Raw genomic sequence first — 16,912 nt, 5'->3', positions numbered from 1 at the left:
ATTGCAACGGGAATTCTTTCATCCCCTATATTTTTCTCCTTTTTATATTAGTCCTCTTCTTTAAACAGGTTTAAAGAATACATTCAGTATTGCATAGGATGTACATCAACCATATTCACTTTCCTAACTTCTTTGTTTTACCCTCCCTCTCTTATATTGACCTCCCCTTAGCTTGAACTGTTTTTCATAATATTGCTTGTATTTGTATTAGGTCTATATTCCACATACAAGAGACAACATGTGGCTTTTGGCTTTCTGGATTTGCCTAACTTCACTTTAGATGATGTTCTCCAGTTCCATACATTTACCTGCAAATGACAAAATTTTATTCTTCTTTATGGTTGAATAAAATTATATTCCACATTTTCTTAATCTATTCATTAGTATTGGGGCATCATGGCTATTTCCATAGTGTAGCTATTGTGAATAGTGCTGTAACAAACATGGGTGTGCAGGTGCCTTTGTTGTAACCAGAATTACATTCCTTTTTGTATACCCCTAAGAGAGGTATTGCTGGATCATGTAGTTTAGTTTTAATTTAGTTTTTAATAAATTTTTATTAGGATATGGTCATTATACAGGGGGACATTGGAATTGTCATAGTGACAATTCCAATTAGACTTATACTTTACATTAGTTATTGCCCCTATCATCTCACCCCTCAAACCCATCCCCAGCCCACTTAAAGCAAATGTAATAGATTTCTTAGTTCTGTTTCATGTAGGGTTTCATATAGGTATATAAAGTTCATCTACCATATACTGTCACCTTAATCTCCTTCATACACCCTCTACCTGACCACTAGTACCCCCACCACACATACTGTACAAATTTTACAGAGTGGTTATACTAATGTGCGCTCCTGTTTTGTCACATTCTCGCCAGCATTTGTTGTTGTTATTACCCTTGATTATAGCCATTCTAAATAGGGGTGAGATGAAATCCAAGTGTTATTTTGATTTGCATCTCTTTCATAAACAGGAAAGTTGAATACTTCTTCATATATTTACCGGCCATTTCTACCTTTTCCTTTAAGAATTCCCTGTCTTATTCATTTGCCCTTTGTTCATTGGGATGTTGATTTCTGAGGGGTTGAATTGTTTGAGTTCCCTGTAGATTCTGGATATTAGTCCCTTATTGAGTTGCTTCTTTCAGAATGATTATTTGCATGATTTCATAACTTTATTGATTTTCTCTTTCATATCCTGCATAGTCTTCTTAATTTCACTTATCTGTTTGCTTGTATTCTCTTTGAGCTCATTTAATAGTTTATTCACATTTTCTTTGAAATCAGATACTAGCTTTTGTGTTTCATCTTTGAGCTCATTAAATATTTTTAGTATTGTTTTTTGGAATTCATTATTTGATATCTTCTCTTCTACTAAATCCTTAGTAATAGAGTTAGCTTTTGAAGGAGACTAATTGTCTTGCTGTTCCATTCTGCTTTGAGATTATGCATCTGCAGTTGATTTTGGTTAGGATTTTAATCCCTGGTGTCCTGGTGGTTGTGGTTTTGAGTTTTTTATCTTAGTGTTCCAGCAGTTTTCCTCAGAGAGGGGTATGCTGGAAACATTACCCCTTTCAGGGTACTTTTTGTAATGCAGATGACTTTTTTCTTCCCTCCATGAGGAAGCTCTGGTACTCACTCTTTTGTGGAGTGATGAGGGATCTTTTGCAGTCATAGTGAGGAGTTCTTGGTCTCTGCTCTGTGGAAGGCAGCCCTCATAACACCTGCAGATTGTCACTCAGTGGAGGAGCTGGGATTCCAGCACTTGGACAGAAGAGATGGGGCTCTCCTGCAGGGAGGTGCAGTAGGAAGTTCTGGGCCTCTGTACACATTTGGAGCAGGCCTTCTGGTGCCACCTACAGAGTATCAGTTTACAGCTTTCCTCTCTTCAGTGGGGGATCTGGTGCTCTCACTCTTTAACAGAGGACCAGGCACTCTCCCACTGTCAGGCACAATGGGGAGTGCTGAGTCTCTGTGCACCTTGGGAGGAAACTATCCTGGCAGATGCAGAGTAGTAGATTGCCACTCAAAGGAGGAAATGAGATTATAGCTCTTAGATTGAAACTGGACTCTCCTGCAGGCAGGCACAGTGGGAAGTGCTGGGTCTCTAAGCACCTCGGGGATGCAGGCCTTCTAGTGCTGACCAGAAATAGTATGCTCCAGCTTTCCTGCTCTCAGTGGCAAATTTTGAGTTCTTGTTCTTTAATGAAGAAGTGGTGTCTCTCCCATCTTTAGACATGGTGGGGACCACTGGGTCTTTTTGTTGCTTAGGGAAGCAGGTCTTCTAGTACCCACAGACTGGCAGATTACCACTGAGTGGTGGAGCTGGGTCCCTGCTCTTTGATATGGCAGCAGGGGCTCTCCCACAGGAGGCCATGGAGGTGATCAGTGGGCCTCCGTGCTCTGTGTGAAATAAGCTTTTTGGTGCCAGCAGAGTAGCTGGAGCTTGGGGTTCACTTGCAAGTGTGGCAGTGGGCTTCTGGCATTTACTAGCAATTTGAGGGACAGCAAAGTCAATGGGCTTGAATTTTCTGGTGCATGAAAGGCAGTAGAGGCACCAGATGCCAGGGTGTGGGCTTCCAAGAACCAGCACAGTTTCTGCAAGCATAGGATAACCAAGCCAGTGGGCAACAGGAATTCTGGATCCTGCTTGCCATGCATGGGCTCCAGGAGCCCAGTAAAGTCGTGCTGCAAGCATAGAAAAATGAAGTCTTTGGCTTGCGCCTTCTGTTATGTGCAGAGCAGCAGGAGCCCTGGTGTCTGCTTGTGTAAGGGTGCATGTTTCCCTTGTGTTTCAAGGCGTGGAGTAGCAGGTCAAGTAGCAGGGGCTAGCATGGAGCTCCAAGTTCCTACGTGTGTCAGGAAGCAGGACTTACCACCAATGGCAGAGTAGTGGAGCTGTGTGGAACTTCTTCCTGTTCTATGGTTTGATTTTTGAGGACCTTCCATACTGTTTTCTGTGGTGATTGTACTAATTTACATTCCCACCATCAATGTATAAGGATTCCATTTTACTCACATGCTCTCCAACATATGTTGTTGTTTGGTTCTTGATAAAAGCCATTCTAACAGGAGTGAGGTGCAATCTTAATGTGTTTTCACTTTGCATTCCTTTATGGCCAGGGATGTTGAAAATTTCTTCATTTGTTTTTTGGTCACATAGGCTTCTTCTGCTGAAAAATCTCTGTTCAGTTCATTTGACCATTTCTGCATTAGGTCATTGTAAAATCTCACTTCTTAATATTGTTGCCATGGTAATTAAATGTCAACATTGGCTTTGGAGCATTCAACCCATAGCATTCTACCCCTGCCCCCACCCCAAACACCAGTCCTTCAAGAAGTTATAAGTAGTAAATTGTGTACCATTTTGAGCAGTGGGCTGAAGTCTCAGACCACCCCACTTCAGCCTGCCCAAGGTATGAATCATCCTTTTGTGTTCTGTGCATCCACAGTGTATGTGCTACATACCCATTAGTCACTTACCAGCCATCTCAGTTATTGGATTAACTGCTTCAACATTGCAGTGATCTGTTCAAGTAACCCTTATGTTACTCAGTAATGGTCACAAAGTTCAAGAGTAGTGATGCTGACAGTTCAGATTAACCAAAGAGAAGCCATAAAAGGTGAAACATGTCAACTTAATAAGGAAAGAGAAGAAAACATTTTCTAAGGTTCTTAAGATCTATGCTAAGAATGAGTCTTCTATCCATGAAATTATGGAGAATGAAAAAGAAATTCATGCTAGTTTGGTTGTCACACCTCAAAATGAAAAAGTTGTTGCCACAGTACATAAGTGCTTAGTGAAGATGAAAAGACATTACAAATGTAGGTGGAATGTATGAACCGAAAACATGTTGATTGAAGACTACATGTTGCACCAAAAAAGCATTGAGCCTACAGGAAGAATTCAGCCAAGAAACTAGTGACCATTAGCAATTTCCTTCAAGTAATGAATGGCTGGCTATACAGATTCAGGAACAGGTTTTGACAGGAAAATCTAAAAAATTATTGGAGATGCTGCAAGACATGTGGGTGGAGAAAGATTTACCAACATGAGGATGTGGAAAACCATCAAGAAGTGTTGATAGATGGGGAACTGGAAGAATTGGTTGAGTTATCTGCAGAAAAGGAGGAAAAGGAAGAAGAAACTGAAGAAGAAGAAAAGACATTATTGAATCTGCAGAAGTATTTCAAATTGCACAAGTTATTATGAAGTGCAATGCTTGATGGGATTTCACATTAAAGTAACCCATCTCATTACCAAAGTATGACAGCATCAGCAACATAATTTGATGATTTAAAAAAATAAAGAGACCTCATCTTCTGACCACAATATTATTCTCAAAGTCTTTTCAACAAAAGAACTTTCAGCTATCAAGGATCGCCAGCCATCTGTTTTGGCAGTACTGGGATTGAACTCAGGGTTTGCTCTTGTGAGGCAGATGCTCTACCTCTTGAGCCATACCTCCAGCACTTTTGGCTTTAAATATTTTTTGAATAAGGTCTTGCCTTTATGCCTGGTCCAGCCTGGACTGCACCACCATGCCCAGCTGCCTGGGAACATGAGCCTCTCTACCTCTACTTCCCACGTTGCAAGGATGACTAGCATGAGCCACAGTGCCCAGAGAGCTGCAGATTTCTTATAAATGCTCTTTGTCAGGATTGGGTATTTCTTTTATTCCTAGTTTGATGTATAATTTATTTTCTCTTTATATTTAGGTGTGTTTCTACAGGTAACATACACTTGAATGTGATTTTTGTTTTTCATCCCACCTAATACCTATTTATTTGAGGGCTTAGGCAGTTTTCCTATAATATGATTGTAGATGTTATTAGGTATAAGCCTAGATGGAACTTATTTCTTTTCTTTTCTTCTCATTTTTGTTTTCTTTTGTATTAAATATTTTTCATGAGTGGGTTTTTTCCATCTGACTTCCTAGCTATAATTCCTTAATTTGTCATTTTTTGTGGCTGCTTTCAGGTACTCTCTATACTTATTTAGCTTATATTGTATTGTTATAATTATATTATTCTATTTTATCTTGTTGTTGCCTGAATCTTTGCTTTGATCTCTTTATGGTTGCTTTAGAGCTAAAGTGTACATCTTTAACTTATCACAGTCTTCCTTCAAGTGATATTGTACCACTTCACATAGCATATAAGAACCTAAATACAATACACCTGACCTTTGGGCTGTTGCTGTTATACATTTTATTAATATATATGCTATAAACCTCACATAACACTATTCTGGCTGTTGTTTAAACAGTCAGCTATCAGCTGGGTGTGGTGGCACACACCTGGTATCACAGATACTCATGAGCCAGAGTCACAGAGATAGAGTGTTCCAGGTCAGCCCATGCAAAAGTCAGTGAGACCTTATCTCAAAAATGAAACAAAAATGAAAGGGTGGGGGCCTAGCTTAAGTGGGAGAGCACTTGGCTAGCTTGCACCAAGCCCTGGGTTCCATTTCTAGTTCTACAAAGAAGAAAAAAAAATCAAACTGTCAGTTGTCTTTCAAAAATATTTAAATAATAGGAGAATATTCACTTGTATGGCTCCATTTGCTAGTTCCCTTTACTCCTTTGTGTAGATTCATAGTTTCATCTGGTATCATTTTCTTTCTATGTGGATTTCCTTTCACATTTCTTGTAGGGCAGGGCAGTGCAGACCTGCTGATGGTTTTTTGCTCTTTGTTGTTTGTTTTGTTTGTAGGTCTAGAAATTGGATCCAGGTGTTTGCACATCCTAGCAAACACTGTGCATGCCCTCTGCAGAACTTCTTCCCAAATAAACCCTGTGCTGCCATTTAAGCCATCTCCCTGCCTATCCATTTTTCACCTCTTTCAGTCTAACAGATGAGATAGATAGATAGATAGATAGATAGATAGATAGATAGATAGATAGACATGAATGTAAAATAGGTACTCTTTTGGGGAGAACTATTAGACTGAAAGAGGTGAAGAATGGATAGGCCAGGAGACAACACAAAAGCCAATCCAGGGTTTATTGTGGAGAACTGGTCTTGAGGAGAGGGTGCCCAGCAAAACAACTGGAGTCCACAGTTGCTTACATACTAGGAGTAGAAATGAGGAGGTGGGTGGAGAAGTCCCAGGAAGGTAACTGGGTGGGAAAATCCTCAATGGCCCTCTGACCCTCCCAAGATAATGCTTTAAGTGCAGGTCAGTTCTTCTATGCCAGGTTGGGCATTTCAAGTAAACTACCACAAAAGTGACCTTGGAAATTTACCTAAGTTCTTGTGTCGGGTAGGAGAAGATCAAATGAATGTAATAGCAAAGTTTAATATGAAAGGAACACACTTTCAACAGACTGAAACAAGGTTGTTTCTAGAGTGGGAACAATGGGGTCAGGATATAAGGATGTAATATTTATTAAGAAAGTCTTAGCTTTAGGTCCTTATGGCTCCTGGGGTGATTTCCTGAGTTTGAGTCATAATCTTTTATTATTATTATTATATATTCATTGTACTTATTTTACAGTCCTGCTTTCATTATCAGTATTTGAGTTAATGTTCAAAGGGGTGTCTTAATGTATGCCCACCCTGGGTGTGCTTTACTTTGATCTGTCCAATCCCTTGGAATACTTTCCCTTACCCCTTTACCTCCCACCCCCCATTTTTCAACATTTTTCAATACACATCTTTATATCTTCTACTCTCACATCTTCTGGTATGCAATATTACTGAGGTTCTTTCCTTCTATTTTCCTTTCTGTCTTTTCCCAAGTTCCATAGAGCAGTTCCACTGTTACAAGCATGTACTACATCTGAGTTTGTATATGATCATGCTTTTTTATGTGTATATGTTTATCATTGTATCTATCTTCCACCTATGAGAGAAAACATGTGCCTTTTGTGTTTCTGATCCTGGCTACCTTCACTTAACATGATGTCCTCCAACTGCATCCATGTACCTTCAAATCACATATTCCTTATGGCTTAGTAATATTCCATTGTGTATATGTACCACAATTTCATGATCCATTCATCAGTTGTAGGGCATCTGGGTTGTTTCCTGTGAGTGTCTATTGTGAAAAGTGCTGTGATGAACATTGGTGTACAGGGGTCTACAGTATCCTGTTTTGTGTTCTTTTGGGTTGATGTCCAGGAGGGGTATCACTGGATAATATGGCAATGCTATCTCCACTTTTTTGAGGAATCTGTATACTGCTTTCCATAGTGGTTGTACTAATTTGCATGCCCACCAGCAGCATATAAGGGTTCCTGTTTTGCCACATCCTCACCAGCATTTGTTGTTGCTGTTGTTACCCTTGATTACAGCCATTCTAACAGGGGTGAAATGAAATCTAAGTGTTGTTTTGATTTACATCTCTTTCATAACCAGAGAAGTTGAACATTCTTTCATGTCTTTACTGGCCATTTGTATCTCTTCCTTTGAGAATTTCCTGTTTAATTCATGTGCCCATTTCTTCACTGGGGTGTTGATTATTTGGGGACTGAGCTTTTTTTTTAGTTCCTTATAGATTTCTGGATATTAGTCCCTTACTGGATGAGAAGATGGCAAAGATTTTCTTCCATTCTATGGGCTATCTCTTGAGTCTGCTGACTGTTCCCTTTGCTGTGCAGAAGCTCTTCAGTTTGATGCAGTCCCATTTGTTCATTGTTTCTCTTAGATGCTGAGAGTTTTATATACTGTTAAGAAAGTATTCACTATGCCTACACTTCCAGTGTATTTCCTACTGATTCTTGGAATTGTTTCAAAGTTTCAGGACATATACTAAAGTCTCTGATCCACTTTGAGTTGATTTGGTATAGGGTGAAAGACAGGGATCTAGTTTCAGTCTTCCGCATGTAGATACCCAGTTTTCCCAGCAGCATTTGTAAGAGGCAGTATTTTCTCCACTATGTGTTTTGGGCTCCTTTTTCAAAGAATAGTTGGCTATGGATGCAAGGGTTTATGTCTGTATTTTCTATTCTTATCCATTGGTCTTTCTGTCTGTTTTTGTGCTGGTACCATGCTGTTTTATTGTTATGGTTGTGTAGTACAGTTTGAAGTCGGGTATTGGGATGCCTCCAGCATTGGGTTTTTTGCTCAGAATTGCTTTTGCTCACAATCGCTTTGGCTATTCAAGGTTCTTTGGGTCTCTATATGTATTTCATGATTTTTTTCTATTAATGTGCAGAATGTCATTGGGATTTTGATAAGGATTGTGTTGAACACGTAGATTGCTTTTGGTAGTATGGTCATTTTTACAATGTTGATTCTACCAATCCATAAGTATGGAAGGTCTTTCCATCTTCTGATGTCTTTGTTTTGTCTTTTCAATGGTTTAGAGATTTCTTTAAAAAGGTTGTTGGTTTCTTTGGAAATTTATTCTGAGTCACTTTATTGTTTGTGAGGCTATTGCAAATGGAATTGTTTACCTGATTTCTTTCTCTGTCTTTGTGTTGTGTGTGTATAGAAAAGTTACTCATTTCTGTATGTTAATTTTGTATCCTGCTATTTTGCCAAAAGAGTTTATGATTTATTGTATTTTGGTAGAGTTTTGGGGGTCTCTTATGTATAGGCTTATATTATCTGCAAAAAGGAATAGTTTGACTTCTTCCTTCCTTATTTGAGTCAATTTTATTCCTTTCTCTTGTCTTATTGCTCTGGTTAGGAATACCAAAACTATATTTAATAGATGTAGAGAAAGTAGTCAGCCCTGTCTCATTCCTGACTTTAAGGCAAATGGTTTCAGTTGTTCTTCATTTAGTATGATGTTGGCTCTAGGTTTGTCATATATAGCCTTTGTTGTGTTTGTTGTGTTGAGGAACATTCCTTCTATTCCTAGTTCCTTCAGAGTTTTATCATGAAAGGGTGTTGGATTGTGTCCATGGCTTTTTCTGCATTGAGAGGATAATGTGTTTTTTGTCCCTGCTTCTCCTTATATGCTGTATTATGTTTATGCATTTACATACATTGAACTATCCTTGCATCCCTGGAATGAAACTGACTTGGTCATGCTGTAAGATCTTTCTTACATATTGTTGAACTCTATTTGCCAGTATTTTGTTGAGAATATTTGTATTTATATTCATTAAAGACATTGGCCTATAATTCTCCTTTCTGGTTACAAATTTATTGGGTTTCAGAGTGAGTGTAATGCTGGCTTCACAGAATGAGTTTGGTAGTGTTCCTTCTCTTTCTACATCCTGAAAAAGTTTGAGGTGTATTGGTGTTCTTCTTTAAAGGTTTGGTAAAATTCAGCCATGAATCCTTCAGGTGCTAGGCTCTTCCTTGTAGGGAGACCCTTTATTACCACTTCAATTTCATTGCATGTAAAGGACTATTTAAATGGTTAATATCTTCTTGATTCAATTTTGATTGGTTGTATGCATCTAGTAATATTTCCATTTCAACTAGATTTTCCAGTTTACTTGAATGTAAGTCTTCAAAGTACTCTGGAGTGATTCTCTGGATTTCATGGATATTTCTGGTTATGTCCCTTTTTTAGTTCTGATTTTATTAATTTGGTTCTTCTCCCTCCTCTGTTTTCTCAAGTTGGCTAATGGTTTGGCAATCTTGATAATCTTTTCAAAGAACCAACTTTTTAATTCACCAATTCTTTGTACAGTTTGTTTGGTTTTGATCTCATTGATCTTGGCCCTTATTATTATTTCTCTCCATCTGCTGGTTTTGGGTTTGGTTTGTTCTTGCTTTTCTAAGCAGCTTAAGGTGCATCATTAGATTGTTTACATGAGAGTTACCTGTTTTTTAAATGTATGCATTTATAGGTATAAACTCTCCCCTTAGCATGGCTGTGTCCACAGATTCTGGTAGGTTGTATTTTTATTTTCATTGGAGTCTGGGTACTTTTTGATTTCTTCCCTTATTACTTCAGTCACCCATTGGTTTTTTAGCATTGCATTGTTCAGTCTCCATCTGTTTAAATATATTCTGTCATTTCTTTTGTTGTTGAGGTCTAGTTTCATTCCATTGTGATCTGATATGGTGTAGGGAGTTATTTAGATTTTCTTGAATTTGCTGAGACTTGCTTTGCATCCTCATATATGATCTATTTTGAGGAAAGTTCTGTGAGCTGAAGAAAAGAATGTGTATTGCCAAGATGTTGGGTGAAATACTATGTAGATATCAGTCACGTCTATTTGGTTTAATGTGTAGTGTAGCACATAAGTTTCTTTGTTGATTTTTCATCTGGATGACCTATCTGTTGGTGATAGTGGGGTTTTCAGGTCTCCCACTATCATTATGTTAGTGTTTATCTGTACTCTTAGGGCTACTAGAGTTTTTTAGTGTAGATGGGTGCCCCTGTTTTTTGGTGCATATATGTGAAGGATTGATATTTCCTCTTGATAAATTATTCCTATCATTAATATGAAGTGACCTTTATTGTCTCTTCTGATTGATTTTAGCCTGAAGTCTACTTTATCAGATATGAGTATAGCTACTCCAGCTTGTCTGTATGGTCCATTTACTTGGAAAATATTTTTCCTCCCTTTGACTCTAAGCCAGTGTTTATTTTTGTTAGATGAGTCTCTTATGAGCAACATACATTGGGTCTTGTTTTTTAACCCAATTTGCTGTAATTATATCTCTTCATTGGGGCATTGAAGCCATTTACATTCAGTGTTAATATTGAGAGACACTGCTTGTTTCCTGTCATTTTTATTTGCCTATTGTTTAGTTTTACCTATTCATTGTTTAATGGTCTGCTTGCTAAAAAGGTTTATTCTCCTGGAGTCTAGCTGCCTCACTTTAGTTTCTTCTCCTTTATGTAAAAGTCCTTTAAGTATCTTTTGTAGTGCTGGCTTGGTGCTCACAAATTCCTTTAGTTTTTCCTTATTGTGGAAGGTTGTAGTTACTCCATCAATTAGGAAAGATAGTTTTGCTGGGTAGACTAGTCTAGGTTGACATTTGCTTTCTTCCAGTGCCTGAGTTATTTCTTTCTATGACCTTCTTGCATTAAGAGTTTGAGTTGAGAAATCCCATGTTATTTCTGATGGGTTTGCCTTTATATGTGACTCAACTCTTTTGCAGCTTTCAGAATTCTTTCTTTGTTCTGTGTGCTAGGGGATTTTATTATGGTGTATCTGGGGATGTTTCTCTTTCATTCCTGACACTTTGGTGTTCTATAAGCTTCCTTCACCTGGGTGACTCTCTCTTTCTCAAAATTAGGGAAGTACTCTGCTGTTATTCTATTGAATAGGTTGTATATGACTTCAGTTTGTACCTCCTCTCCTTCTCCTACACCTATGATTCATTAGTTTGTTGGTGTCCTAGATATCTTGCATTTTCCATTAGTATTTTCTTAGGATTCTTTCATTATCTTTTACTATTTGTTCTAATTCCTCTGCTTTGTCTTCTGTTCCTGATACTCTATTTTCAACTTGCTCCACTCTGTTTGCCAAGCTTTTGATTGTGATATTTATTTGGGATATTGAGTTATTTTGGTTTGATTATTTTTCAGGGTTTCCATACCTTTATTGATTTCCTCTTCCATTTCCTGGAAAATCTTCTTAATTTCAATCATGCATTTGCTTGCATTTTCTTTGACCTCATTTAATTCTTTATTCACATCTTCTTTGAAGTCAAATACCATCTTTTGTGTTTCTTTTTGGAGGCTGTTTATCATTTTCCCTATTGGGTTTTGGAATTCGTTACTTGATAGCTCTTCTCCTACACAAGGGTTTGGATCCTTAGTGGTGGAATTGGCTTTTTAGGAAGAATGGTTGTCTTGCTGTTTCATTCTGCATTGAGATTTACACATTTGGGATTGTTTTTGCTTATGGTTTTAGTCTCTTATGCCCCTGTAGTTGGTGTTTTGAGTTGTGTTTTTTACTGGAGCTCCAGCAGTGTTCCTCAGAGAGGGGGATGCTGGATATGTCACCCCTTGCAGCATTCTTGTTGTGGTGCTGAATATCTCTTTTCTCCCCTCAGTGAGGGGGCTGGAGTTCCTGCTATTTGATGGGGTCACAGGGTTTCTCCAGCAGTCACGGTGGGGAGCACTGGGTCTCTGTGCACTGTTCAGGGGCAGGCCTCCTAGCACCAGCAGAGTAGAGGATTGCCACTCAGTAGAGGAGCTGGGATTCCAGTTCTTGGACAGGAGAGATGTGACTCTCTTAAAGGGAGGTGCATTTGGATGATTGAGCTTCTGTCTACCTTGGAGGAACAGGGCTTCTGGTACCACTTGCAGAGCAGAAGGTTATAGCTTTACCCTTCTCAGTGGGGAATCTGGTTCTTGTTCTTTGATGGGGAAGTGAGGCTCTCTTGCTGTCAGGGACAGTGAAGAGTGCTAGGCCTCCATGTTCTTTTGGGAGGAAAGCTTCCTGGCACCAGAAGTACCCCAAGGCTGGGAGCCTTGTGTTCACTTGTGTGTGTGGTGGCAGGTAGCTAGCATTGTGTAACAAGTTGAGGGTGTGCATTAGCAAGGCCACTGGGCTTGGGTCATCTGGTGGCCACAAAGCAGTGGAGACCCTGGGCTCTATTTGGGTTGGGGCACAGGCTTTCAGGAGCCACAGCAACTCCTGTAGGTGTGGAAGAACAAATCCTGCAGGTAGCAGGAGGTTTGGGGCCTGATTCCCACAGGGGCTTCAGGGAGTGCAGTTCTGTGGCCTGCTGCTTACTCAGGAGAGCAAAGCCTGTGGGCAGCAGGAGTTTTGGGGCCCAATCTCCCACAAGGGTTCTGGAAGTTCAGTTCAGTGCCACTGCTTCTGGGGGAACTGGGCCTGCTGGCTTGTGCCTTCTGTTACCCTTGGAGCAGCAGGAGCCATGGGACCTGGTTATCCAGGTGTGCCAGTTTCCCTGGTATTTCAGGGTGAAGGTAGCAGATCATGTTCTGGGGGAGCATGTAGCTCTGGTTTCCTGTATGTGCCGGGAAGTAGGACTTACAGCTGAGTAGTGGAGCCTGAAGCCATGCATCAACTTCAGGGGCAGGGGATTGGGAGTGTTGAGCTGCAAGTCATTTTCCCTATGCTTCCAGTAACTAGTTGTTTCTCTATTTGCATATTCAGAGAGGGCTTTGCTACTCATTGGTATTGTACCCCAAAAGTACCTTTTGGGGTCCTCTGACCTTCCTTTTTTGGGGTAGTTGGTGACCTCTGAACTATAGGAGTGTCAACAATCCAACATTTTGCCCCCTCCAAACTAAATCATTGTCTTGTTAAGATAGACTTTGAATAATCTACTAGTTTCTGCCCTAATTAGAGAAATTATCTGTTAGAGAATTTCTGTTTGAACTTTCTAACCTTTGCTCTTTCAAGTTCTAAGGTTCAGGGACTTATTTTGTTAAATGCACTTGTGAAAACTGCCCTGCTCCATACACAGTTGATGTTCAGGATATGGGTTTCTCTTGGGTGGAGAGTGAATTAAGCACTAAGTTAGTGGCCAACATCCTGTGATAGCCTCTGGGCTCTGACTACTTGATCTTAAATAGAGATAAGTGGATTTGGGGAGTTAAGTGAAAAGGATTTTTCCTGTCTTCCTCTGTGGCCACTGCTTATGCCTACCTGCTGCCTCTCAGATGGATGGGGGAACACGTGCTCACCAGAGATGAGAAGTGCCAGATACAGGGAAGAGAACCAATCCTTCATGTGCCTGTGCACCAAGTCTCTGGTCTCACCTGTCATTATCAGCCCGGGAGCACCAGCCTGGTGGCCAGGAGGCTTGTGTTGCCCAGTTCCAGGGAGTGGAGGCTTGGAGGATAGAAGGCTCCTGGCTCTGGGAGCAAGGCAGCCAACAGCTTGTCCCCTGCCGGCAACAGTGTGTGCATGAGCATTGGCCCTGCACCTGCACCAAGGTGAGCCAAAGAACCCAACAATGCTGTTGGGAGCCATGCTGTCTATCAGGCCAGAGGGAGCAACACCGACGAAAAAATGGTGCCAGCACCAGGCACAACCCAAGACCCACCACCAGATTGGCCTGGGCTCCATGGACACTGTGCCACCTCTGCTGCTTCGAGCACCTGGGGAAGCTTATGTGTGCACCAGCTCTGGAAGTCCTGGGCTTCATGGATACCTTTTTCCTGCAGCTGCCTGTGTCCATGCCATTGCTTTCTTTTCCCATGTTGTTCTTCTCCTCTCCCATGCCATATCTCCCTTACCCACCATGCCTCAATTTGCCCTGGGATTCTCATCCTGACTTTCACTCATGCTCTCCTTGTCACCATAGCATGCAGTGGTTGCAGAAGCACTCACTCTGAGCTCACATTCCCCGGTCCCAGGGATACATGCCCTAGGTACACCAGGAAGTGACTGGCACCCTTCACGAATGGGATTAATATGATTATTTGCCAGATTCTAAAAACAATTTCTAAGTCTCAATTCTTTAAAGAAGCTAACAAAGGCTCACAGAATGGCTCATGATGTAGAATGCCTACCTGGCAGGTGTGAGGCCATGAGTTCAAATCTCACCTTAGTTTGCTTTAATTTTCTGGTTTATTCATTACAATAATATTTGGATTAGCATTCAGAATCAGAATCCAATTTAGGAACTCTCAAGCAGGGTTGTAAAAGACTGGCCTTTGGAGAATTCTAGGAAGTTGGGGTACCCCACAGCTCATTTGCATGGAGACATTGCTGAGGGTCTTTAGGCAAACCAGTTCAGGACCTATAACTGAGGGTTTCTTGATTTAAGGGGGACAACTTGAGGATTTTGAAAAGCTCTTGCTCTTTTGCAAAGAAAAATTTTCTTCCTTACTTTTATCTCTCTCTCTCTCTCTTTCTCTCTTTCTCACTCTCTCTACCACCCAGAATATGGAATTCCTTTCAGGAGTCTTCAAGCAGGGATAGAGGGGTAACCCTTAGGAGAACGATCGCCTCTCTATCAGGCAGATCCCTTTCCCTTTCCTACTCTCTCTCTCCACCACCCAGCAGAGGGGAAACCACCATATTCACTTGGCTGTATTCTTAAATACTGGGAGTGCTCTGATCCTGCTAATCTAAAAAAAAGATACTAACTCGTATGGGTAGTAACACTGTCTCTCGGGGGAGATGTCTTTTATTCCTATGACAGATTGCTATTTCCAACCTGTATGTTGCCTTTATCATGTCTCTGTTTTCCACTTGAGAGACCCTGTGGAGAGACCATGTGTTCACAGGAAATGCTGTTATCATGATTAAGCCACCACATGTCAAGCACCATTTTGCTACTCCTTAGGGGTGGGAAATTCATGGGTGATACCATCTTGCCATCCTCTAGGAAAATTATACCAAACTTGTGGTTAAAATTCTCCAAATTAATATAGTTTATACAAGTTTTTAATGGATTAATCTGGTAAGGATTGGATAAAGAATAAGGTATTTACATCAAAGATATGTTATAAACTACTTAAGAATCTAGCTGTATGAAATACTAAACATAGTAACAAACCAATGATTTGTATTAGAGTGCACTCTAAATTAATGTAATTGTTTTTATGTCTTTGTGTGCTTTCTGTGTATGTCTTACTCTGTATCCTACAATCCTACCTCTGTAATTGTGGCCACCAAATTTTTAATTTTTTGAGTTCATACATGAACATTTATACCTGACATATCTTGGCATGTTATATAAAAACATCTATGTATGTTTAGATGTCTTTAGGATGATTTTTAAACTAATTTTATACAGTTAATTTGTAAAACTGTTGTTTAAAAAGTTTACTATAGTTCTAATCCCAACCAGGGCTAATTATCCTCTGCCTTAGGACTAAAAATTTATGGACAATAATCTGTTTCATTTTCCTGGGAGTGTAATTTACACTTAATTATTTTATAATTAGGTTTTTTGACAAATACGTTTTCTAGATTGCTATTATTAAAAAGATAGTTAAATTTACTTCTCTTCCTGAGTCTCTTAAGTTAAGAGTTTTTAAGTTAAGAGTTTTGTTAAAAACAGTGTTGTTTAAATATAGGATTTTTAAAAGGTTGTTTAAAGATACAAATTAAGGTCCTAAAGCTTGTAAATTTATATATGTGTGATTGCATTGGCTAGTGTTTAAGTTTGCCTAGTTTTCTAAGGTCAAAATTTAAGATACTAATGTCTATTAAAAATGGGTTTCTGTTTTATCAAAATAACTGTCATGGACTTTTGGTGCTTTAGGGTGATAAAAATTTTACCAAAACCAAACAAAATTCACCCTCCAGATGTGAAGATAAATCATTAAGATTTTATTGGGTTCTACTAAAAGATGGTTAGTCCTAGCATACTAAATTATGTATTTCATTAACACTCAGTAATTGAGCCTACTATTTTGGGTTCCAGCTGCTGCATGCAGGTCAAGAACAACCCTTCCGTGTGTCCTAATCCATACTGTTAGTTAAGATCAGCAGTCTAGGATGTCATTTTTTATTAATATCCAAACCATGATGCTTAGTCATTGGGTTTCCTAGGTTTATGCTTTTTCCCTTACCTCTGCTTCTATATGTAATCATTTAGGCATTAATCTTGTTGATTTATTATTACCTTTTTAGGAAAGTTCATATTCCCCCATTCTTCTGTAGTTTACAAGCTGACAACAGTTCCGTGGCCTGATGTAAAAACTGACCACGGGTGAGGGGTTTGTAGCAGCCAAACTTACTTTGGTGCCATTTGGATTTAGTGGTTAATTCTGTACTGGTTACAAAGTTCATATTAAGATGTTTCCCTTTTAACATTCACCATATTATTTTCCTCTATATTTTTCTCTTTTCGTTTTATATGTTGTTTTTGGTATCAGCCTCGTTGCCCAGTATATGATAGTTCTGATGTTTTGTCATTCATTGGTAAACATATCTTAAAAGATTTTTCTTTAAAAAATCATCAAACTCAATGACTAAGTTCTCTACATAGCACATTTAAAATTATTTGCTATCCTTTTCTTCCTGCCTGAATTAATCTCTTTCCTAATGCAAAATCTCTAAGGTATTTTTCTAGTAACAGTTTAAACTAAGTAAGTGTTCCTTTAAA

General features: G+C 39.4%; 1 pseudogene; it reads right to left on the bottom strand.

Moving 5' to 3' along the window:
* Positions 1–12,433: 12,433 nt before the first annotated feature.
* The window catches only part of LOC109675357 (cytochrome P450 2B1-like), a 135,892-nt pseudogene continuing 131,413 nt past the window's right edge, over positions 12,434–16,912 (bottom strand).

This window comes from Castor canadensis, chromosome 16 (assembly GCF_047511655.1).
Source record: "Castor canadensis chromosome 16, mCasCan1.hap1v2, whole genome shotgun sequence".
NCBI lineage: Eukaryota > Metazoa > Chordata > Mammalia > Rodentia > Castoridae > Castor > Castor canadensis.
This window is presented reverse-complemented; position numbering and strand designations above follow the sequence as displayed.